Here is a 26799-nt window from a genome sequence, read left to right as displayed (position 1 = left end):
CTTAACCCTAAGATTCCAATCCAACTTAGTAAATCTCACTTAGTAATCTGAGCATATTTTCTTTGAAATCCATATTAACAACCTCAAGGATTCAACTTATGCTACAACTTTCTTTTTCTACTTAATCATTGATTCAACACTTAGTCACTCCCGAAAACTCCTGACGATTCTCTAAGTCTTACACATTCAAGTTAAACTTCCTGGGCTTAAAATCTAAACTTTTATCTAGTTTGCATCGGTAATGTCCTTTGACCCTTTAACACCTTTCAAGTGAAAATTCATTTCTTAAGACTATAATGTCTCCACAAATTAATCATGTACTTAGCAAAACTTATTCCTCGAACTCGACTTCAACAATCTAGTTCAAAGTTAATTCTTCCCCATCTTGCTACTTATCAAGCTATCATCTATAACCTGATTAAATCCAACCTATTTGGTCTCTAACAATTCCACTCTGTAATCACATAACCTATGACTTCATAACTTCCGAGAAAATACCTAATATGTTTCCAACATTAAATCTTTTGACTGAGTCTACTTCTACTTGGAGTAATCACACGAACCAACCAATTAATGTCTATACGTCAATCATCAACTTCCAAAGGTTCAATTCTTAATCTTGTACAATCAAGTGCTTAACACGAACTTTCCTCCCAAATTCAACTAATCTTCGATCAGATCAAGTTAATCTTACCAATCCTTCTATCAAAGTCCATAGCCAGCTGTGATTCCGAATATCACCCCCTCAATATTAAGTTGATCAGACCTAATACATCGAAGGTGGAAATCTAGAAAAACCTACTGGATCAGTCAATGAGTTCATATCATCCAATAGTCACAAATATCTTGATATTAAATCCTCAATGATGTCGCTTCGGAACTACACACTCCCGACATCATAGGTATAATATCCATACGAAATCTCTCTAAGATTCATTCCTTAGCTTCTAGCTTCTGGTCAGACGCATCGGTACAAGACGACTTTCTAGGCTTAACGTGTAATCTTAAACCTCGGGTACTTCTATAGCTAAAATACGAGCTACGTTCAAATAAGGTATTAGTAGGCGTAATAACTATAAGGTCAAAGCTTAGACAGTATAAATAAGTTAGGTGTGTTTGCACACGCTACGAGAGTAATGGAATATATTATACTGAAATGAGAAAGAATGGTTAGAAAGTTACCATCGTTCTGTTAAGTTAGACAAACAGTTAGTACTCATCATAAGATAGCATTTCCATAACTATACAATATGATTAAGCAATAACTTCAATCAATTTTTAAGCGAAAAATCGCTTGCAGACAATCAATTTTCACTCTTTGCAGAGTCACACAACCTAGCACAGAAGACCTATTCCCCAACAACTCCCGAAAGACTCGACCGTGCTCTGATACCACAATGTAACACCCCGATTTCGGTGGCGTCACTTTAGTAACCAAAATAAACTTAATGCGGAAAAACGTGAATATATATTTTTTTTATAATAATAACTAAGACAAGACTGAATTAAATAAAACCCAAAAGCGAAAAGCAATAGAAATAATATACAATATATAAACAGCCCCCCCCCCCCCCGCTGTGGTAGCAACCTCGTCACGAGTAACCTCCAGTGACGGAAAGAAAGGTGCAACGCCCGTAGGCAATATATACAAACCAAATGAAAAGGGTGAAGTGCCCGCAACACTATCCCTCAAAACTGAGAATCAGCTGACCCAATGGCCTGAAAATGAGACTTCCTAAGTCCAACCAACTCTCTGTGATTCCCGTAAGGAAACCACACAAAAAGCTATAGGCGGATCTACCCTGTCCCCTAAGTAACAAATGAAGCAAGACTGTCAGAGCTAAAACTCTACTCCTACACTAATCCTAACTCGAGGAGCTCATACCAACACTCAAAACTATGTGCTAGCATGATCGTCGTCTGAATCAGACTCCAGAACGACCAAGTCTACCAACCCTATCCGTCCTCCCCTCGCAACCGCAGTGCGCTCCGATGCTGGACTCACGGGCTTAGGGCCCGAACCCTGATCATCGATGATCGCAACGGTGGGTGCACTAGACCCTGCCGAAGGCACTCCCACTGGAATCTCCTCTGAGGGATCCTCCTCGTCTGAAGACAATGGTGGTGGTGGTGGTCCTCCAAGTCCTGGTCCACAATGAACGCCCGGTGGCAAGTTGAAGCTGATAGAGCATCGCCTCAACACTCCTGACCTCAGAAGTCCTCCGCTATCCACGTGATCCTCCATGATACGCCCCGAATACGTCGCTCGGTGGCTCGCGGGGTCAACCACCCACGACCCGGGGTCGTCCTGATCGATCATCTCATACCTAATCCCCCCCCGAAGGGTGGACCATGGTATACCAATCCGCAATATTCATCTGACAAAAGGCGTTGTCCGCCAAAACACACACAGAAGACGCGAGGGTCAACTCTAAAGAACTATGTAGATAATAAACCCAATAGGTACAAATAATAGATAGCCACTTAGGCTTATAACTAGAGATATCATTCCTAGGGTTGCATGTTCAACAAAATCATAACGACAATAATAACAATTAGCATGTTCCAAGTAAGTTTATCAAATAGCAACCACACTCATCAACTAAGTCAGTATGCATGTTGCGTGATATGTATGCAGGTTAACCCAGTCAACCAATATGCAATCCGGAACGGATGGACATCATCGGATCAGCCCTTCACCAGCCACGGTGGTGCCATTTCGGCCCGTGATGTCTCTTACTCCCACTGGGTAGTCAGATCAGCAGTAAACCCGTAGGTCTGCCATTTCGGTCTGCTACAAGAGACGTCTACAAACGCTCTTTCACGGCATTCCGGGTCTTATGACCATTTTGGAAACCGACGAGGTCCAGAGTACGTCCTGTGTTAATACCTCATTAATGTTGCATGTATGCAAAATGATTAGTCAAACAACGTCTCCGACCTCACTCGACACGTCGCCACGTGTTCTAGGGAAGTTAAAGTCTCTAAAAGCTTACCCTAAGGTAAAGTCGATTCTGCGACAAGAGACACACTTCACAACACACATCGCTGCTCCAACAGCACAAGAGTATCACGTACTCGGGAACTAACGGTTCCCCGGACTTATCCCCAGGATAGCCCCAACAACATCGCTGCTCCAACAGCACAACAACCAACGCTGCTCCAACAGCACAACAACCAACGCTGCTCCAACAGCACAACAACAACAGACTCAACACTTGGATCCGACGACACTTCTCGTTTTCCTAAACTATGATTTCCATCCAAAGCCTCCTTTCGAGATTATTACCCTTACTTAAAGATTTAGAGGTTGTTTAATGTCTTATGAATTTTCTTTTCAAAATAATATCCTTTTTAGTCTTATCGCAATTCCTATAAGTTCTCGGGATCTTCGAATCCCCAAATGACTCCAGAGAATGTCTCGATCCATAAACCCTATACAACCCGAACCTCGTTCGTCCTATCAAACTTTCTCAAAACTCTCAAAATAAAATCGGCATGACCTGCCCGCTATTCTCACCGTTCAGAATCTCAGATTCCAGTACAGAGCATATTTAAATCATCACAATCAACAACATGTCATATATCAATAAATCGCATCATAAACACTTAGCACTTAGCATATACAGCATGCACCACACATCCTAGATTACCCACATAGCACATAGCATTTAAGTCAATCTTCAAAAACATTCAGTAGATGAATCATCTACATTGTCAGCCGAAGCCTCAGAAAACATTTTCAATCACACACAATCTCAGTGCATAAACAGTAAACAATGTCGAAATATCGACCCTAAGCATTAACTAGAGATTCAGTGAGAAGCCCTCACCTGAAAGTTCTCCAGAATGATCAACTAGTGCTTCCTCGCTCTCAAAGTGTTGCTCCTCGGGAAATTCCTCAAAAGTTCCTTTAAAACAAAATCACAGAAATACTATCAGAATCTATCGAAAACTAAGTTATCGATACGTACTAAGGTTACTCGAAGTAATCTATACTCTAAGGTACGATAATCTAGCGCGAAAGACAAGTTTTCGGAAAAAGGAAATTTCTTCCTCCCCCTTAATAGGGCTCGGCCACTTTGGCTAATTATGGGGCTCGATTTTTCTTCGATCAAACTTGGTTCCTATGCTTTCATAAGCCGTAACTAAGGGTATTCTGAACTCGGAAAAATTATCGGATCAAAAACTGTCGCAGGGGTATTTTGGTCATGATTTTTAACTTAGGATTTTCAAAACTGAAATCCCAAAAATAAAATTTTGCAGGGACGTCACCAACGACGTTTATGACAACTAATCCTACTAGCACTAAGCTAAGGCGATAGTTTTCAGCCTAAAGGTTGGAACTTTACTCAAAAACTACATAAAATGGGTATTTTAGGTTCAAATTGATTCCGGCGGAATTCCGGCGACATAACGGAAAATCTAATCCGGCAGAAGTCATCTTGGGCACATGTAGAAGAGGTTTAGAATCAGAAATGAAAGATTCAGGATAGTTTTGCAAAAACCCATAAACTATCCACTCAGAAAACTCTACAGAAAAGCTATGGAAAAAGCGATCGGAGGTAAGGATTAGCGACTATACCTCGAAACCTTGAAGCAGCAACTGATTGATCGACGATCAAGCAAGGTTTGAACAAAAGCTCTTCTTCCTTCTTCCTTGTTCTTGGCCGCGGGTTTGAAGAGAGAAAATGGAGGAGAATTTGAATTTTTCTTCCTTTCTTTGCTATATATAGAAGGTGGAAATTCGCGGGAAAATGAAAGTTTCGCGAATCTGATTTTTCCGGCATCATTCTCCATGAATTCTAAGATAGGTTTTGGTAAAGGAATTCCCAAGCTAAGAAGATGTCTCCTTGTATTTTTGGCAACTAATGCAAAGTCGGTGCAAAGTCGGTGTAAAACTATTTTACCCGATAAGTTGCTTTTTGCCTCGAATGTCGGAATGGAAAACTTCCTTCTGAAGAAAGATTGAAATCATCAAGAGAAATGGGTGTACGCGTGTAGAATATCCATTTGAAGCTCTGAATAGATAAAGTCCCCATAGTCGGGTGATTCTAGGGTTTTGAAATACCAGGGATTCGGTTTCGGCAAACTTCCGATGGTTGGAATCGGACGTTCGTAGATCCTAGAGTTTCGCCTTGAGACGATCGTGATATATGGAAAAAGAGAAGTTCTAACATTTCTCTGAAGATTTTTGGAATTAACTGCCATCGTGCCTAAAAGTGAAAATTAGCTATATACTAGGGTTTCTGACCTAGGTTTAAGCGTGTAACGATCGTGCTATAACTTTTATCGATCATAATGCAATCCTTGAACTTTTCCTGAACTTTCTCCTTCATAAATATATTTCATTTAATAAACTTTCGTTCAGGTTTCCCTTCACATTTCATCAACCCTAATCGTGAATAAGAAGTTTATTCACTTAGCATAAGCTTAAAAACTTGGGTCTTACATTACTACCCTCCAAAAAGAAAGTTTCGTCCTCGAAACTTAAGGGTCCGTAAAAGTTCTGGATATTATTCCTTGATCTTTTCTTCTAATACCCATATAGCACCGTCCGTGTCTTTGTTCCAAGTAACTTTTCACTAAAACACTCTGCTTTCCCTTCGATTGTTTCACTCTTCTAGCCCCAATGCTGGTTCGACGGCGTCTCAAAAGACATATCATCTTCCAACTCTATGTTGTCTGGTTCGACCACTTGCGTTGGGTCTCCGTTTGAAGTAATACTTGTTGGCATTCGTGCAATTGCACAACATTAACCACTCGTTCCCTTGCTTTTGTTCGTCCAAAATGTTGTTTAGAAACTCGGTACATCTCTACGCTCCGGAGTGAATGCTCAACTTGTCCTCGTGACGTGCACTCATGATCCAAAACTCAACTCAATCGCTTGATCACTCCTAGACGAAACATTACGTTGGAATCTAATAATCCATTAATGTCACTTCCAACTCCGTAAATATCGTCGCTCGCACCATGAAATCAATCTTCTACTTAGTCATCATTCAAATTAAAACTCGACCATGAGTCTTAATACCTTGTATATGACAAGACTCATCCCCTTTATCATCAATTCATCGACCACTCACAAGCTAGTCATCCTCTTATTATCTAACAATCCATTATTGTTGTCTCCGTCCTCAAGACCTTCCTTACTCAAACCAATTTAGACTTACTGAAATTCCTAACGCTTCGCATAAATCGAGACTTATCCTCTAGAAGATCAGTTCATAACTGTACCCCAAAGGTCTTAACTAGTCATTTTATCATCCGATCCTCCAACCTTCTGAGGTTCAACTACTATCGTAACTGCTATCACCACTACACCCCTTATTCATACATGATTTTCAACTCCCTAAGTCAATCTTAATCATAGGATTTCTTATTCAACTGAGCAAAATTCACTTGCTAACTCTAGCATGCATCACCGAAATCCATGACAAAGTTCCATTCACTATTAGACTCTGAGTAGCCTGTCCAAATATGATAACTTCAAGTATTCAGCTTAATACTAACACTTTCCTTCTTGTAACTTGATTACCATCTCGTCGATAAACTTCTTAATCCCTCAATACTCCTTAAGTGAATATCCATTTCTTAAAACTATAACTCCTCCGCTTACCCAAACAACCTGATAAGTGTCGTCACGTTCTCACACTCATAACTGGATCTTGATATCCATAGTCATAACTTGTTATGCTAACATCATTCAAATCTTATCACACGGTTCATTATGTCCGCAGTCTCATAATCAACATCAATCGATTACCAACTTATAACCAACTTTAACACTCTACACAACTCAGAATTTCTTTACTTCAAGATCTCTCTTATACTATACCTCAAGGTCTTAATCCGCAACTCATCTTCAGATCTCCAATCTCCTACTCGTACGTGATTCTCAACTCTCAAGGTCAATCTTAACCCTAAGATTCCAATCCAACTTAGTAAATCTCACTTAGTAATCTGAGCATATTTTCTTTGAAATCCATATTAACAACCTCAAGGATTCAACTTATGCTACAACTTTCTTTTTCTACTTAATCATTGATTCAACACTTAGTCACTCCCGAAAACTCCTGACGATTCTCTAAGTCTTACACATTCAAGTTAAACTTCCTGGGCTTAAAATCTAAACTTTTATCTAGTTTGCATCGGTAATGTCCTTTGACCCTTTAACACCTTTCAAGTGAAAATTCATTTCTTAAGACTATAATGTCTCCACAAATTAATCATGTACTTAGCAAAACTTATTCCTCGAACTCGACTTCAACAATCTAGTTCAAAGTTAATTCTTCCCCATCTTGCTACTTATCAAGCTATCATCTATAACCTGATTAAATCCAACCTATTTGGTCTCTAACAATTCCACTCTGTAATCACATAACCTATGACTTCATAACTTCCGAGAAAATACCTAATATGTTTCCAACATTAAATCTTTTGACTGAGTCTACTTCTACTTGGAGTAATCACACGAACCAACCAATTAATGTCTATACGTCAATCATCAACTTCCAAAGGTTCAATTCTTAATCTTGTACAATCAAGTGCTTAACACGAACTTTCCTCCCAAATTCAACTAATCTTCGATCAGATCAAGTTAATCTTACCAATCCTTCTATCAAAGTCCATAGCCAGCTGTGATTCCGAATATCACCCCCTCAATATTAAGTTGATCAGACCTAATACATCGAAGGTGGAAATCTAGAAAAACCTACTGGATCAGTCAATGAGTTCATATCATCCAATAGTCACAAATATCTTGATATTAAATCCTCAATGATGTCGCTTCGGAACTAAACACTCCCGACATCATAGGTATAATATCCATACGAAATCTCTCTAAGATTCATTCCTTAGCTTCTAGCTTCTGGTCAGACGCATCGGTACAAGACGACTTTCTAGGCTTAACGTGTTATCTTAAACCTCGGGTACTTCTATAGCTAAAATACGAGCTACGTTCAAATAAGGTATTAGTAGGCGTAATAACTATAAGGTCAAAGCTTAGACAGTATAAATAAGTTAGGTGTGTTTGCACACGCTACGAGAGTAATGGAATATATTATACTGAAATGAGAAAGAATGGTTAGAAAGTTACCATCGTTCTGTTAAGTTAGACAAACAGTTAGTACTCATCATAAGATAGCATTTCCATAACTATACAATATGATTAAGCAATAACTTCAATCAATTTTTAAGCGAAAAATCGCTTGCAGACAATCAATTTTCACTCTTTGCAGAGTCACACAACCTAGCACAGAAGACCTATTCCCCAACAACTCCCGAAAGACTCGACCGTGCTCTGATACCACAATGTAACACCCCGATTTCGGTGGCGTCACTTTAGTAACCAAAATAAACTTAATGCGGAAAAACGTGAATATATATTTTTTTTTTATAATAATAACTAAGACAAGACTGAATTAAATAAAACCCAAAAGCGAAAAGCAATAGAAATAATATACAATATATAAACAGCCCCCCCCCCCCGCTGTGGTAGCAACCTCGTCACGAGTAACCTCCAGTGACGGAAAGAAAGGTGCAACGCCCGTAGGCAATATATACAAACCAAATGAAAAGGGTGAAGTGCCCGCAACACTATCCCTCAAAACTGAGAATCAGCTGACCCAATGGCCTGAAAATGAGACTTCCTAAGTCCAACCAACTCTCTGTGATTCCCGTAAGGAAACCACACAAAAAGCTATAGGCGGATCTACCCTGTCCCCTAAGTAACAAATGAAGCAAGACTATCAGAGCTAAAACTCTACTCCTACACTAATCCTAACTCGAGGAGCTCATACCAACACTCAAAACTATGTGCTAGCATGATCGTCGTCTGAATCAGACTCCAGAACGACCAAGTCTACCAACCCTATCCGTCCTCCCCTCGCAACACACATCGCTGCTCCAACAGCACAAGAGTATCACGTACTCGGGAACTAACGGTTCCCCGGACTTATCCCCAGGATAGCCCCAACAACATCGCTGCTCCAACAGCACAACAACCAACGCTGCTCCAACAGCACAACAACCAATGCTGCTCCAACAGCACAACAACAACAGACTCAACACTTGGATCCGACGACACTTCTCGTTTTCCAAAACTATGATTTCCATCCAAAGCCTCCTTTCGAGATTATTACCCTTACTTAAAGATTTAGAGGTTGTTTAATGTCTTATGAATTTTCTTTTCAAAATAATATCCTTTTTAGTCTTATCGCAATTCCTATAAGTTCTCGGGATCTTCGAATCCCCAAATGACTCCAGAGAATGTCTCGATCCATAAACCCTATACAAGGCCCGAACCTCGTCCGTCCTATCAAACTTTCTCAAAACTCTCAAAATAAAATCGGCATGACCTGCCCGCTATTCTCACCGTTCAGAATCTCAGATTCCAGTACAGAGCATATTTAAATCATCACAATCAACAACATGTCATATATCAATAAATCGCATCATAAACACTTAGCACTTAGCATATACAGCATGCACCACACATCCTAGATTACCCACATAGCACATAGCATTTAAGTCAATCTTCAAAAACATTCAGTAGATGAATCATCTACATTGTCAGCCGAAGCCTCAGAAAACATTTTCAATCACACACAATCTCAGTGCATAAACAGTAAACAATGTCGAAATATCGACCCTAAGCATTAACTAGAGATTCAGTGAGAAGCCCTCACCTGAAAGTTCTCCAGAATGATCAACTAGTGCTTCCTCGCTCTCAAAGTGTTGCTCCTCGGGAAATTCCTCAAAAGTTCCTTTAAAACAAAATCACAGAAATACTATCAGAATCTATCGAAAACTAAGTTATCGATACGTACTAAGGTTACTCGAAGTAATCTATACTCTAAGGTACGATAATCTAGCGCGAAAGACAAGTTTTCGGAAAAAGGAAATTTCTTCCTCCCCCTTAATAGGGCTCGGCCACTTTGGCTAATTATGGGGCTCGATTTTTCTTCGATCAAACTTGGTTCCTATGCTTTCATAAGCCGTAACTAAGGGTATTCTGAACTCGGAAAAATTATCGGATCAAAAACTGTCGCAGGGGTATTTTGGTCATGATTTTTAACTTAGGATTTTCAAAACTGAAATCCCAAAAATAAAATTTTGCAGGGACGTCACCAACGACGTTTATGACAACTAATCCTACTAGCACTAAGCTAAGGCGATAGTTTTCAGCCTAAAGGTTGGAACTTTACTCAAAAACTACATAAAATGGGTATTTTAGGTTCAAATTGATTCCGGCGGAATTCCGGCGACATAACGGAAAATCTAATCCGGCAGAAGTCATCTTGGGCACATGTAGAAGAGGTTTAGAATCAGAAATGAAAGATTCAGGATAGTTTTGCAAAAACCCATAAACTATCCACTCAGAAAACTCTACAGAAAAGCTATGGAAAAAGCGATCGGAGGTAAGGATTAGCGACTATACCTCGAAACCTTGAAGCAGCAACTGATTGATCGACGATCAAGCAAGGTTTGAACAAAAGCTCTTCTTCCTTCTTCCTTGTTCTTGGCCGCGGGTTTGAAGAGAGAAAATGGAGGAGAATTTGAATTTTTCTTCCTTTCTTTGCTATATATAGAAGGTGGAAATTCGCGGGAAAATGAAAGTTTTGCGAATCTGATTTTTCCGGCATCATTCTCCATGAATTCTAAGATAGGTTTTGGTAAAGGAATTCCCAAGCTAAGAAGATGTCTCCTTGTATTTTTGGCAACTAATGCAAAGTCGGTGCAAAGTCGGTGTAAAACTATTTTACCCGATAAGTTGCTTTTTGCCTCGAATGTCGGAATGGAAAACTTCCTTCTGAAGAAAGATTGAAATCATCAAGAGAAATGGGTGTATGCGTGTAGAATATCCATTTGAAGCTCTGAATAGATAAAGTCCCCATAGTCGGGTGATTCTAGGGTTTTGAAATACCAGGGATTCGGTTTCGGCAAACTTCCGATGATTGGAATCGGACGTTCGTAGATCCTAGAGTTTCTCCTTGAGACGATCGTGATATATGGAAAAAGAGAAGTTCTAACATTTCTCTGAAGATTTTTGGAATTAACTGCCATCGTGCCTAAAAGTTAAAATTAGCTATATACTAGGGTTTCTGACCTAGGTTTAAGCGTGTAACGATCGTGCTATAACTTTTATCGATCATAATGCAATCCTTGAACTTTTCCTGAACTTTCTCCTTCATAAATATATTTCATTTAATAAACTTTCGTTCAGGTTTCCCTTCACATTACATCAACCCTAATCGTGAATAAGAAGTTTATTCACTTAGCATAAGCTTAAAAACTTGGGTCTTACATTAGCCTGTGACGCCTTGAGCTGACGAGGGCGAGGATTGATCGCCTTCTATGTGGAGGGACGCACCACACCCGAACAAGATGTATTCCGAGACTGTGTAGGGATGGACTATACAGTTGAGGAGGGCATAAGAGATTTGATTGGTACTACTCATAACAACAAGTTGCAACTTCTTTTCGGGAGCCCAACTCATAAGAACTCCATGGTTAAGTGTGCTAGCCTTGGAGCAATATTATGATGGGTGACCTCCTGGGAAGTTTTCCCGGGAAGCGCGCGATTGAGGACAAAGTGCGCTGAAAAGACTCGTGTTGTTACCGTGAGGCCAGTCGTCAAGTCAGGATGTTACAATTGGTATCAGAGCCGACCTCTCCCAGTACGGTGTGGTTCGAGGACGAACCAAGCGGAAGTTGGTGGGCCTGTGACGCCTTGAGCTGACGAGGGCGAGGATTGATCGCCTTCTATGTGGAGGGACGCACCACACCCGAACAAGATGTATTCCGAGACTGTGTAGGGATGGACTATACAGTTGAGGAGGGCATAAGAGATTTGATTGGTACTACTCATAACAACAAGTTGCAACTTCTTTTCGGGAGCCCAACTCATAAGAACTCCATGGTTAAGTGTGCTAGCCTTGGAGCAATATTATGATGGGTGACCTCCTGGGAAGTTTTCCCGGGAAGCGCGCGATTGAGGACAAAGTGCGCTGAAAAGACTCGTGTTGTTACCGTGAGGCCAGTCGTCAAGTCAGGATGTTACACAGGGAATCATGGCGGAGGTCCACGAAGGGGTATGTTCTAGCCACATAGGGGGGCGACCGTTGGCAGTAAAGGTGTTAAGGGCAGGATTTTACTGGCCGACAATTAAGAGGGATTGTCTAGAATATGTTAAGAGGTGTGAAAAGTGTCAAGTTTTTTCTGATTTACATAAAGCCCCGCCTGAAGAGTTAACAACCATGATGGCACCTTGGCCATTTGCTATGTGGGGGACTGACATTCTAGGACCTTTCCCAGTAGCTAAAGCCCAACTGAAGTATATCATTGTGGCGGTTGATTATTTTACCAAGTCGATAGAAGCGGAAGCAGTGGCGACTATTACAGCCACCAAGGTCAGGAGTTTCTTGTGGCAACGTATTGTGTGCAGATTTGGGGTCCCCATGGCTTTGGTAATGGACAATGGGACTCAATTCACAAGTAATGTCACCAGAGAATTTTGTGCAGATATGGGAATTGAAATGAGATTTGCTTCAGTAGAACATCCACAGACAAATGGACAGGCCGAATCATCCAACAAGGTTATTTTAAAAGGCATAAAGAAGAAATTGGATGAGGCGAAAGGTCTTTGGGCGGAGGAGCTACCAGGCGTCCTATGGGCATATAACACAACTGAGCAGACAAGCACGAAGGAAACCTCATATCGTTTGACTTATGGAACTGATGTCATGCTCCCTGTTGAAATTGAGAACTAAAGTTGGCGAGTAACTCGGTTTAATGAGGACAACAATGGGGAAAACTTGATAGCAAGTTTAATCATGCTGCCTGAGGAACAACGGGAGACACACCTAAGGAATGAGGCGGGGAAGGTCAAAGTTGCCAGGAAATTTGCAACGAAAGTAGTTCCAAGAACTATGAGAGTGGGGGACTTAGTGCTTCGAAAGAACACTATACCAGATAAGCACAACAAACTTTAGCCCAATTGGGGTGGGCCTTACAGGATAATTGGCGATGTTGGAGGAGGAGCCTATAAATTGGAACAACTCAATGGTCAAAAGATTCCCCAAACATGGAACGCCACTCATTTGAAGCAGTATTTCAGCTAAAGGCAACAACAAAAATGAATGAAGTCGCACTCTTTTTCCCTTTCTTTGGAAAGGTTTTTAATGAGGCGGCATATGTAAAGAATGAAGGGACAATTGCTCCCAGTTATGAAAAATGAAAAAATCATTTCAAGAAATTGTTTATTTTTTTGATTTATATGGCGAATTTATGCGGCGCAAGTCGTATCAGGGTATCAAAATACCGCGAATAAACCTTTCGGAATAAGAAAGTGTCGCCACCAAATATTAAAAGCCTTGGCAATTCTAGTGGCCACTAGAAACCAAGCCACGTCGAAAAATCGACTAAGGTATATCAACCGATAAACGACAACGATTTAGTAAATAAACAACGCCAAGATAACAACAGTTGAGTTAAACGGTAACAACAGTTGAATTGAAAAGAACTTCATTAAGATAACAAAAAGGGTGTGACCCTTACATCTCTTAATACAACAAGGAAGAAAAAGGGCAAAGCCCAAAAACAAAGACACTTAAACAAAATAGAACAACTGAAATCAAGCTAAGTTCTCATTGTTGGCGTTGTTGTCTTGACTTGCGACAGCTTGCGGGTCCTTCTCGCCATCACCCCCATTCTTTCCCTCGCCATGAGCATCTTCACCTTCTTCCTCAGGTTCACTCTCGGAATCAAATTGAGGAAGAAGGGCAACGTCAACATCATCATCGCCAACCACCTGACCATCTTGAATCTCCTTCAAAAACCCGATGCGAGAAAGGTCAAAGCCAGGTTCAACGACACTGATTTGCTCTTTGGCCGCCAGAAAGCCTTGAGCAAACTAAATGGATGCACGCCCTAAAATGGAGGCATTCAGGCGTTCATATTTCTTTTCCAGCTTTTGGCACTTAGCCTGAACAGCAATATGCTTGACATTGATGGCTTCCTTTAGAGATTTAGTCTTTTGAAGGAGCAAGTCAGAAGTCGCCAAGTCTTCAGTTAACTTAGCGCATTTCTCTTCAGCAGACTTCAGATGCTTATTGGCGGTTTCAGCGTCGACTTTCGCTCGCTCATACGCCGCTTTATAGTCAGTCGCCTTCTTCTCCAAACGATTCTTGGCCGCATGCAAATCCTTCACATAGTGAGCCATACCCGCCACGGTACTGGCGGCGGAAAGTGCATTGTGAATGGCCATGGAAGCAATATTGAGGGGGCCTTGACCAGAAACATCTTTGTGAAGTCGGTTGTCAAAGGTTCGATTCATGAAGTCCAAGCCATTGAAGTGAGGATCGGACAAATTTAGCAAAGGAAGAGAAGCCTCGCCTCCAATGGCTGAACTAGTGCCAGCAGGGCCAAACGGGGTCGGCGGGCGGTTAATTATTATGCTTGCATCTTGTTGGAGTGGTGGAACATCGCCATGTCCCTTCTTTTTCTCAACCGGCCTACTCTTGGAGGTCGAACCGGTGGGATTGAGAGTTATCTGGTGAAGAGGTTTACCACCAGCAGTTTTTTCAGCAGCGCCTGAAGTTTTTTGGCGTTTAGGATCCCTGAGGTTGTCAGAATCCGAAGCGCCTTCAAGCTTCTTCTTTTGCTCAGCTTCCGCCGCTCTTTTTCTCGCCGCTTCAGCAGATTGGGCGAGGTATGCTTTCATATTCAGCAGGCTGGCATCGACTTTTCCCTTACCCATCGTGGCTGCACAAGAAAGCATCAGTTAGAAGTCACATATGAATAACAAAAAACCAAGTTATAGATGAAGATTATAAACTTACTAAAAAATTGATTTAAGGTGCCGGATTTCGACGCCTCAATCAAATCATGACCAGAGATTACTGGCAAGGAGCGGAGATAATCGGCGACCCCTCGCTCAGAATCATCCAAGGCGTCATAGGAAACGGAGATTTTTCGACGAGGATTTCTCGTCCAATAAAAGGGGAAGAGAGGATTGTTATCGAAATCTCGGAACAAGTTTTTTATTTCGGGCGATTCAACAACCTTAAAATATTTTTTCTGCCACACTTTGTAGTGGCTCTTGAGGGCGGTGAATCGGCTCATTTTCTTGCGAGCTAAAAGAGGGACCCACTTTACGGACGTAGGTTTCTTGGTAACAGACTTATAGAAGAGAAAAAACAAGGGGTAGGTGGGCGTGAAGCTCAAATGCTCACAAAGAATTTCGAAGCAACGAATAAAGCCTCAGGCGTTGGGCTGGAGTTGACAAGGCGCCACATTCAGAAAAGATAGAACGTGGCATATGAAAGGTGAGAAAGGAAGTTTAATATTCAAGTCAGTGAAAAAATAACCATAAACGAAAAAGAAATCGAGCGATTCATCTGACGAATCTTTGCGTAAAAGAACACAGTCATCCTAGCCGCATGGAAGGACATTCAATTGCAGATCTTCGTTATTAGAAGTGGCGGGATTTATCTTCGTAAACCCTTGGGCAGTTATCCGAAGCGAGTTGATGCTCCCAATACTGCTCCAGATGGAACACCACAGACATTTATCTTCAACTAAATGCACGTTTTTACGCCATTCGGGCGAGGATAAATCCCCATTTGAAGAAAGAACAGAATCGACAGAACCGGCGGGGCCGGAATCATCGTGAGTAGAGGGCGAGGATTGAATTTCAATAACAGTGGGGGCAGAAATTTCCCCCTCTGTGGAGGGTGAAGAAAGCTCCAGGGAAGAAATACTAACATTATTTAAAGACATGCTGGGTAATTTCATAAAAGATAAAAGAAGAAGATGAACAGTTTCAAGAAAGATAAAGAAGATGAACAGTTTCCAGAAAGAGAAAACAAAACGAGAGGAAAGGGTGTAAAGAACTCACCGGAGGAAGAGATGGAAGATTGGGTAAGGAGAACGTCGGCTAAAGGGGAACACCGTGCAATGACGACGGCCGGAGTAAACAAAGGTTCGTCGGAGTTTGAAGAGGAGGAAGTAAGGAATTTCAGAGTTCAGAGTAAAAAAGTTCCGGAAAGGTGAAGAAACGAAAGATAAAAAGGGGTTTTTATAGAAGAAAAAGAGGAGAGAGAATGAGTGGGATAGTGGAGAGTCGTGGGATTTGAAATTCAAAAAGCTATGAAATGAAAAGTTGTAACTCCTCGAGACGCACAAACGGAAACTGCATTCATGGCAAATGATGACGAAATCCCGGAAAACTAGGATTACGTGTGTCAGTTGAAAAGACGTGATTGACGGTTACGACAATGGCGACATATCAACAAAAAACAAAAATGGCGACATATCAATGAACGAAATTGTGGCGACATGTCCACGGTTATGAGGGACGGCGATATAATTAACAAAACACAAAGCAAACGACGAAAGCAGGCGGCACATAAGTAGCATATTAAGACATTTCGACTCAACCTACTTGAGCCTCATGTCTTGGGGGCATGTGGACTGGGCGGGACATAAGGATTCCTTATTCCCGCCCAAATCAAGCAATCAAATGAACGAAAGCAGCCAGGGCGGAAATTACGAAACAACAATGAATCCCGCCCTTCCTTTAGACGGGCCCACAAGCCAGCTGGAAGATTCCCTTAGATTTGTCTTATGTGCATAGAGGCTTGGGCCCCGGTTGTCAGGCCCAAGTACAGGGAAGGTCCACATCATGATCACTCCCTCTATAAAAGGAGAGGTCAACACCTTGTAAAAGGTACCTTTTGAACATTTAATGAGAATATTCCTTTTATGATATTTTTGTCATTTTAGTGCTCTGTTAGGGTTTACTTTCTGTCATTCTCTTATGTAAGTTTTCCCTAGTACAGAACATTATCATTACTTTCTAGAACTAAATTAAAATAGAACGGGCATTTGATGATCTACTTTTTGGTGGAAACGAAAGTGCCAAAATGAAAATTAATTAATTCTAAGATGGAGAATGAAAAGGAGATAAGACAAAACAAATTATGGGGCAACTCGATTGCCAAACGCTCCCCATGTTCTAGCTGCATCATGAGACCAATAACAAATGTCATGGGCCAAATAGATTTGCTAACTTATTTCAATTAGATTCACACTTTCTCTTTTTTTTCCACAAAGTTTGTCAAGTGATCGACTATCGCATTGGTCCAACTAGACTCTCCATTAGAATATGCTATAAATGGATGATTTACCAATAATAAAGTGTTAGTCTATGTGTTTACACATGAAAATTCACTTGCAAACAAATAATTGAAAGAGTAATTTAAGATTTGGATCAAATAATGGGATGCGAATGCGAGTTGTTTTTATTTAGTGGTTTAGACGCAATGGCAAATATGTTCATTGTGTTGAATGTAGTTCGCAATAAAGTATATTTTTCAAAACCTGAATCAAAATGACAAGTTACTCTGGGAAAACTCGGAGAGCCAATGTTTCGGTGAACGACTTGCATTTCGAAATTGGTTTTGAAGTTCAAGTAGAATCCGAAATACACGAAACTAAAAGACAAGCATGAATAATTAAAGGAGAGCATATGGAAATTGCAATTATCTAAACAAAGCTTTGCAAAATTGATCTATGAGAAACTTCATGCTTCTCACCTAACACTTCTTTGCCTTCGTATAGAGAAGAAAACACCGTCGACAAAGAATAAGTGGGGGAAAAAATGGGCCCTCCATCAAAACAAGAGCTAGAGTCCACTAACCGGTAAAAATGTCATTCAGATTTCAATTTCAGAATCCGCGCAAAGAGCAAACATATTATATGTTTCCTCTTTGCGTGGAGAGACGAAGTTCTGAAATCTGAATGACATTTTCGAAAAAGTGAACCGTACCCCCTTGACGAAGACCACTCCTAGGGTAAAATGCGGGGAGTTTCTCACAATTTGATTAAATACAGAGACTACAGGTTGATACACAACTCATAATCATCCTTATACGAATCCATCGAAATCCAAAATCTCGCATTGATGCCTCAAGAAGTCTCCAATGCAACATGTATATCATCAGTTTTTTCCAAGTCTAGTTTAAAAAGGAAATCCCCTTGTTTTTTCCAGGATTTCCTTTAGAAATAGATAATTTCCTACAGAACAATCGCAGTATCATTAGTACTCCTTTTCGGAACAAAGCTCTCTATAGATGGCTAATGATTTCCTAAAGCACAGGTTAATTAAGTCCATAAATATACTTTTATTGTCTAATTTACCTTATGTGGACCTTAAGCTAGGAGGATCAATAATTTTGTTCTATAAGAAATAATAAAAAAAGTGGATATAATTCTCAATCCACTATTTTAAATATTATTGGTACACCTAAGATGAATTTATAAACCTTAATGAAGTAAGTTTGATATTTTCCAATTGTGTACCAAAAAATAATGTCTTAACTAAGCACTAGTACGGGCTATGATACCCTTATATGAAAAGTCCACATGACACTGTGTTGAGATTTGGCTCATTGTATTTTGGGCTAAAATCTTTAGTTTATTAGGATTTGATTTAATGTGGATTATAAAAGGTTTTAAGGGATTGTTATAGGATTTATTAGGATTTTATTGTAAAATAGAGATCAATAGAATCCACTATAAATAGGATAACAATGTAACCCTAAAAGTTGTACTTGGTACCACATGCTTCATGCCACAAGTAATACAAAGGAGCTATAGCTACTCTATAGCCGCAGAGGTAGGCAATTTGGCCGAACTGCGTGACCAAAGATGCTGTGTGCTTTATCTATGATTTCTCGCTCTAATACTCAGTGCAATCGAGGTGATGGAATCCGCTACAAGTGGTATCAGAGCTGATGGTTCGTGGGACCATGGTAACGGCAGGACAACTTCCGCTGAGGGACCGATGGTTAGTAACCATGGTAACGGTCGGGTAACTTCTGCGGAGGGGCCGATGGTTAGTAACCATAGTGACGGCCGATATCTTCCGCTGCGAAGGGAGGTCAACAAGGATTGCAGAAGTCGTTGTGAGAGGAGAAACCGACGGATCAGAAAGACACGGAACAAGGTGGAGATCTATCTACTTTCAAGAGGCAATGGCCACGCCAGGGAAGGAGAAGTGGATGGATGCCAAGGTGGAGGAGTGAAGCAACAGGGTGTTGAGCAAGGTGGAGTTGAATCCCAGAAATCAGAATCAGGAAACTAAAGCAGCAGATCTTCATAGGGGGAGTCCGGAATTCGCCAAGGTGGAGATTGTTGAGATTTGGCTCATTGTATTTTGGGCTAAAATCTTTAGTTTATTAGGGTTTGATTTAATGTGGATTGTAAAAGGTTTTAAGGGATTGTTATAGGATTTATTAGGATTTTATTGTAAAATAGAGGTCAATAGAATCCACTATAAATAGGATAACAATGTAACCTTAAAAGTTGTACTTAGTACCACATGATTCATGCTACAAGTAATACAAAGGAGCTATAGCTACTCTATAGCCGCAGAGGTAGGCAATTTGGCCGAACTGCGTGACCAAAGATGCTGTGTGATTTATCTGTGATTTCTCTCTCTACTACTCCGTGCAATCGAGGTGCTTGAATCCCCTACAAGTGGTATCAGAGCCGATGGTTCGTGGGATCATGGTAACGACTGGACAACTTCCGCAGAGGGGCCGATGGTTAGTAACCATGGTAACGACCGGGTAACTTCTGCGGAGGGGCCGATGGTTAGTAACCATAGAAAGGTTGGATATCTTCCGCTGCGAAGAGAGGTCAACAAGGATTGCAGAAGTCTTTGTGAGAGGAGAAACCGACGGATCTAAAAGACACGGAACAAGGTGGAGATCTGTCTACTTTCAAGAGGCGATGGCCACGCCAGGGAAGGAGAAGTGGATGGATACCAAGGTGGAGGAGTGAAGCAACAGGGTGTTGAGCAAGGTGGAGTTCAATCCCAGAAATCAGAATCAGGAAACTAAAGCAGCAGATCTTCATAGGGGGAGTCCGGAATTCGCCAAGGTGGAGATTGTTGAGATTTGGCTCATTGTATTTTGGGCTAAAATCTTTAGTTTATTAGGATTTGATTTAATGTGGATTGTAAAAGGTTTTAAGGGATTGTTATAGGATTTATTAGGATTTTATTGTAAAATAGAGATCAATAGAATCCACTATAAATAGGATAACAATGTAACCCTAAAAGTTGTACTTGGTACCACATGCTTCATGCCACAAGTAATACTAAGGAGCTATAGCTACTCTATAGCCGCAGAGGTAGGCAATTTGGCCTAACTGCGTGACCAAAGATGATGTGTGCTTTATCTGTGATTTCTCGCTCTACTACTTCGTGCAATCGAGGTGCTTGAATCCCCTACAAGACACTGTCTTATTAAAATTACTTATTAAAATTATGTGTCAATATCACACATTGTGATGTGAGTTGAGAGGATCCTAATCGAGTGACTACTCATAAATGAAGCCCAATACATTTCCCCTGGACAATGTCAGGAGATTATAGTGCACAAGACGTGAGAGTGTGTCAAGGGACAGGTTATTTCAGTTTATGTTCATGCATTCCATTCCATGCTTACTACTTTAATATACTGATTGGATTCCTTCTATGTTTCGTGACCCCCCTCCCCTGTGATAGCATAAGAAGTGAAGAAAACACATGGTGCTGAGTAATGGTGTCTCTCAGAAGTCACCCACGACAATAAGGGTGACAAAGAATTGGTCTAGGGTGCCTGAATATGCACATAGATTCGGCTTTTGCTCATTAATTATTTTGCTTTACCTTTGTTATCCACAATTTGCTATTCAATTAATTTATATATTATCCTTCTTCCACCATAGAAAAGGTAAAAATTCATCTTTCATGATGACATATGTCTTAACTTTTATTGGTAAGCTATGCTTTTCAATTTGTTAAAATGTGATATATAATAAACAATTTCACATCAAGCAAGCAAAGTCGACGTTGTCCTGGTCGGTGTTACCCACCTTTGATGATGTGTATGATGTGTACCTCTCATCATTTGATATATAATTAGTTCATAACGGTATATAACTTCTTAACTAAACAAATGTTTAGGTATATACTCATTGGAAATCCAAGTAGAGTTTACTTTCATAACTTCAAATAAAATATAGGCCTAGACAGAGTCAATTGCTTTACTTATGAACATCGTGAACATTTTTTATGATATAAATATATTCTGACTATTTTTTGGTTACAAAATATATTCTGACTATGACTTCAAATATTCAACCAGAGCATTATACATTTATACTCTAAAATTAGTAGATACCTCAATTTCTTTAAGCATTTAGTCAAGATTTTATAAATGTTGTATGAAAAAGAATTTATTGAAATAGAATCACTTACTTTACTTAACGTGATTTTAAAGTCTTAAAAAATGTAATTTTATGGCGGCCAGCTGTGAGAATACTTAGTAAAAAAAAAGACTAAGTTATATATTCTTAATCAAATACTACCTCTGTTTGTTTATACGTACTACGATCTATACCACTTCTGAAAGCTTAAGAAAGCATTATATTCTAAACTTTAAATATTAGATCCGACATAAAGGTAATAAGTTTATTTTATAGGGAAATGTTGTTAATAATGTTACTAAATTTGTTTCTTCATCAGAGCTTGAATCCTGGTTGCTTAACTCTTCATCCCCTTAACTCTTATGTTTCATAATTTTTACCACTTGAGCTAACCCTCGGGAACGCATAAAGGTAATAACTATTCATAAAGTAAATTAAGAAATTATATGATACTTCAAATAAAAATCAGAATACTAATATTATTTTTAAATATATGTATCAAAATTTTAAAGTGACATATAAAGAATAGAGAATGTATAGTTAATTTAATTTTGAACTATTAGGTCTCTTATAAATTAAGCATCAATATCAATCAATCAATATATATTAGAAAATAAGAACTCCTATCAGGCTGATTTAGTCACGTGTCATTCTCACGTTAATTCTTTGTGACGTGTCATTCTCACGTTAATTCTCATAAAAAAATTCCACGTGTCATTCTTTGGTTAATTCTCATAAAAAATACATTTTTAATTTATTTTTGATTTAGTTTTAGAGTATTAATTAATTTTTATTGAATTTTCGGATTTTTAATTAATTCAGGATTTTATGAGTTTCTATATTGATTTGCTAGATTTTGATAGTTTTTATCTATATTTATTTAGTACTTTTTTAAGTTTTAGATTTGATTAAGATTTAGGTTGTTTATTTCATGATTTTATCTTAATTTATCTTATTATTCATTTTTAGAGTATTAATTAATTTTTATGGTATTTTTATTGAATTTTCGGATTTTTAATTAATTTAGGATTTTATGAGTTTCTATTGTGATTTGCTAGATTTTTGTAGTTTTTATCTATCTTTATTCATTACCTTTTTAAATTTTAGATTTGATTAGAATTTATGTTGTTTATTTCTTGATTTTAACTTAATTTATCTTATTATTTATTTAATGTTAATTTCAGGAAAATTTTTATTTTATTTTAGAGTTATCTTTAGTGCATAAATTAATTAGGATTTAGGTTGTTTATTTTTATTTTAAATTAATTAATACTCTAAAAAAAATCCCACGTGTCAAATTTCTCATAAAAAAAAATTCACGTGTCATTCCATTTGATAGATTCTCTTATGTTGTGATTTGCTAGATTTTGGTAGTTTTTATCTATCTTTAATTTAGTCCCACAAATATTGAAACCAATTTTTTATAGGTAATTTTAAATCTGAATTTTTTTTTCATAAAATTTTAAAGTTTTAAAAGATTTGCCCTAATTATCTAAGATTTACCTAGATTAAATAAAAAACTAAAAAATTAAATAAAAATACCTTAAAAATTAATTAATAAAAACTCATAAAATCCTTAATTAAATAAAAATCCGAAAATTCAATAAAAAAAAATTAATTATTACTGTAAAAATAAACTTTGTCTTCACCTAAAATTTATTTCCATAACAAATCTTGAAACTGGATTTTTAAGTTAATTTTAAATCTGAGTACTTTTTCATAAATGTTTAAAATCTTAAAAGATTTTCCTTAATTATCTAAGATTTACCTAAATTACTCATTACTAATACTGCATCAGCCATCTCCTCCCCTACATGCCTCTACTGTGAACCGGTTGGCATGGAGGTAAAATGAGGAAGATCACTCGAGTATGCACCTTACTTTATGTGGTGCTGATAATTGTGTAAGTGTTTGACATCAATGTTTATGCTTCGCTTCCTAAAGGTTATATTTTGTTGCTGAATTGATTGACTTAATTAGTGAGCACTATATTTGGTAGTGTTGATTCAATTCCTAAAAGCCACGGCCTTTAATTTTCTCTTAATTTGTTCATTGCTCCCTATTTTGTGATTGTTTTGTTTAATTTCATATATGCTTTAGTATTTGTTGGTGGTTTCTGTGATGCTTCCATATCTCTTAAATAAACTAATGATATGATGCTTCATCTTATGCAACCCTTATTCTGAATGTACGACCAATTGATAGGAGACTTACATGCTTTTATCCTTCCCATTGCAAGTTTATTTAATTGCATCATTGCCTGCCAGTTTTGGCTGTCAAAACTTCATCTACAATGTCAGTATCATGAAGGCAGAGAAACTCTTTCAGAAGAAGGGACATCCAACAAAGGACATCCAACAAATTTGACCCAGTTAAAGAAATGAGATTTAGCTAAGATACTTATTCATATGATTGCTTTCAATTCCAGATTTTGCTATTTTTGCTTATGAATTAATAGTTTTTTTTGTTGTCAACTCTAAATAGCTTTTAGACATGGCTATAGTCTCCTTTATTTTGCTTTACTATCTGAATAGTGAAAGCTTTTTTTCAATTAGTACATGGTTAAATTCTAAATTTGCTTAACTAAAGGTCTGATTCTATTTGATTTTCAGGCAATTTCCTATTTGGCTCAAGAATGTTTGGGTTTATGGTCCGGGAACTACATCCTTATACCTCTCACATCCATGGGTATTAGTTGTACTCATAGCTGCATCTTCATAACTCATAAGTTATATTTAGTTTGGCTTCATAATTGATACTTGAATTTTTGCTTAGTGGGAAGCAAGCATTAACACAGTAAATGACCTGAATGGAAAGGGAATGTGGGTAAGGAGAATGAATCATATCAAATTTCCTTATTTTCATTCACCAATTTATGGCCTTTGCTCTTGATATCTCATTTCTTGCTGATAAATTTATAGCTACTGATTTGTGTTGATTTTGGATCTTAGAATTATGAATCTGATGCAAATAAGTAATTTTTCCAGCATGTGGTTCATTCTCCTTTTCGTCTCCATTTTGTTACTGCAATTCTTGATCTGAAGTGGAATGGAGTTAGTATATAAGATTGGTGGCAGAATGAACAGTTCTGGGTTCATATAATGAGGATAGGGACTTTGCTGAGCTCTATGGACATTACTTCTCATCCTAATCTTAGGTAAGGCAAGAAATTTATTATAGCCTTCACACATTCTGATTGCTTAGTATAAAAAGATTATTAACTCTTATCCGGGTTTTATGAACTTGCATGTCTGCTGCACACCTTTTTTCTGGTAATTCAATTGTTTTCCACTACCTAAACATTATTTCATTGTTCCTCTCAATCTGTTTTGTCCATCTCACATGTGCAATGTAAGCTCTTGCTTGGTTTGCAATTTGGTTTTGTATTTTTTTTATATAACAAATGCATCATCTTGCACAATTTAAGATCATTCCCAACGATGTAGAGTAAAAGAAAGACATTGATGCTCCCAACTACCAAAAAAGCATGACGATGATTGATGATCTGTGATGGATCTGCAAGAAAAAGAGCATGAGTTCTACACCAATGATAGTATAAAATGTGTTATTCTAAACACAATTGGTGACTACTATACAGCTCTAAGGGACCACACTTCTTGATAAATGGTGGCAAAAAAGAGCATGCAAAGATCAATGTTTGTTGTAATGATGTTTCAAGGTGTTGCCACCTATGTATAAGTAAATCTTTCTCCTATTTTGACACGTGTTATGCTGAAAATTTTAAAATCTTCTTTTTAACATTAGAGATTTCTTTATGCATATGTAACGTGAGATATTGTTTTATATAAAAAGTATCATTATATTTTTTTAAACAATCATTATATTCTAAACTAATTGATTGATATTGTGTTAAATTACAAATAAAATCAAATGAGATACTAACCGAATGCATTCAGTTATAAATGGAGAGGAGAAATTTCTGCACCAAAAATTTATTACCAAAACAAATCTATGTTGGCTAATTTAAAAATTTTAAATATGAGAAACTTTTTCATAAAATATTAAAATCTTCTTTTTAAAATTAGAGATTTCTTTATGTATATGTTACGTGAGATATTGTTTTATATAAAAAGTATCATTATATTTTTTTAAACAATCATTATATTATAAACCAATTGATTGATATTATGTTAAATTTCAAATAAAATCAAATGGGATACCAACCGAATGCATCCAGTTATAAATGGAGAGGAGAAATTTCTGCACCTAAAATTTATTACCAAAAGAAATCTATGTTTGCCAATTTGAAATCTATGAAAAATTATTTTTGTCGGTTTAAGGTTGGTAAATTTTGTACAAAGTCTGATATATTTCATAAATTTTGTAGGTACCCTGCAATATTGACTCAAACTTGGATGACTTCAAATAAACAAAATGATGTCATATTTTATGATTTATCTTTCACAATCCTAATTTGTGATACTATCACATTCTTTTTTTTTCCCATGATTAATATGTGTTTATCATCTGCTTTATTATAATTGTTCTTACATTCTTAGTATGTTAAATCTTTTATAATTTAAAATATTGATCGATGTATCAAATATAATAGACACATTATTTTTTTCCATTATTAATATGTGTTTATCATCTGCTTCATTATGATTGTTCTTACATTCTTAGTATCTTAAATTTTTTTATAATTTAAAATATGATCGATGTATCAAATACAATAGACATATTCTCCGTGCAACGCACGAGTAAAATAAACACTAGTTGTTAATGATTTAAATTCTTTCCAAATTCCAATTAATTGGGATTAGATTTCTCAGTATGGGTTTTAGCTGGTGAGCCAGCCCAACTCATAGGTAAGTTGGATTATAAATAAACTGATCACTTTTATCTATTCGGATAACATGTGATCATTTGACTCACTTAAATTCACTTTTTTATCATCATTAACTATTTTTCTTTATACTTTGTTTGTTTTTTATTTATTTATTTTTGGTTTTGTATACTTCATGGTGGGTTGAACTGGGTTGATTATTTCTTGATTGACCAAAAAGTGACCTAGATTTTGTTGAGTGAGTTTGGCTCATTTTGATAGCTCTAATTATTATAAGAATATAACTTTTATCTATGGTGAAGACGTGAACTAAGAAGAACATGGTTCACAAGTTAATAGGTTATTTACAAATAAATTTTTACATGTATTGAGAATAATGTAAATAACATATATTGAATGTTAATGGTAAAAATATGATTCATAATAGATCAGTTTTTATCGTAATCTATCATTTAACTGCACAAGAATATATTCTTAAAGTTTTTTTCTTTAAGGAATATTCCCTAAAGTTAAACTGTCCTTGAATTTTTTGTATGAAATAATTAAAATAAACCTGGACGCATCTTTTTTAATACATCGGGAAACAAGCATGAACGCATCTATTCAAGATATTTGTTAAACATTAGTAAATATTAAATAAATAAAAAGTAAATTTTTATCTTATATTTTCATATATATTTTGATTTTCAATTAATATTTTTTGAAAAGCTCAACATTTAAAAGGTCCTGGC

At 37.6% G+C, this 26799-nt stretch overlaps 1 long non-coding RNA gene across 2 annotated transcripts; it reads left to right on the top strand.

The window, feature by feature from the left end:
- The first annotated feature begins 23426 nt into the window (after window positions 1-23426).
- LOC130731971 (uncharacterized) lies at window positions 23427-25726 on the top strand. 2 transcript variants are annotated; one of them, XR_009016901.1, is made up of 5 exons: window positions 23427-23949; window positions 24037-24087; window positions 24249-24418; window positions 24708-24960; window positions 25610-25724. It is a non-coding gene; the product is annotated as an uncharacterized LOC130731971 (long non-coding RNA). The 2 variants fall into 2 exon arrangements; XR_009016902.1 differs by lacking the exon at window positions 24708-24960 and having other exon boundaries at window positions 23434-23949; window positions 25610-25726.
- Window positions 25727-26799: the final 1073 nt, after the last annotated feature.

Source organism: Lotus japonicus, chromosome 1 (assembly GCF_012489685.1).
Source record: "Lotus japonicus ecotype B-129 chromosome 1, LjGifu_v1.2".
NCBI lineage: Eukaryota > Viridiplantae > Streptophyta > Magnoliopsida > Fabales > Fabaceae > Lotus > Lotus japonicus.
Note: the sequence above shows the minus strand (reverse complement) of the source record. Positions and strands in the feature narration are given on the sequence as shown.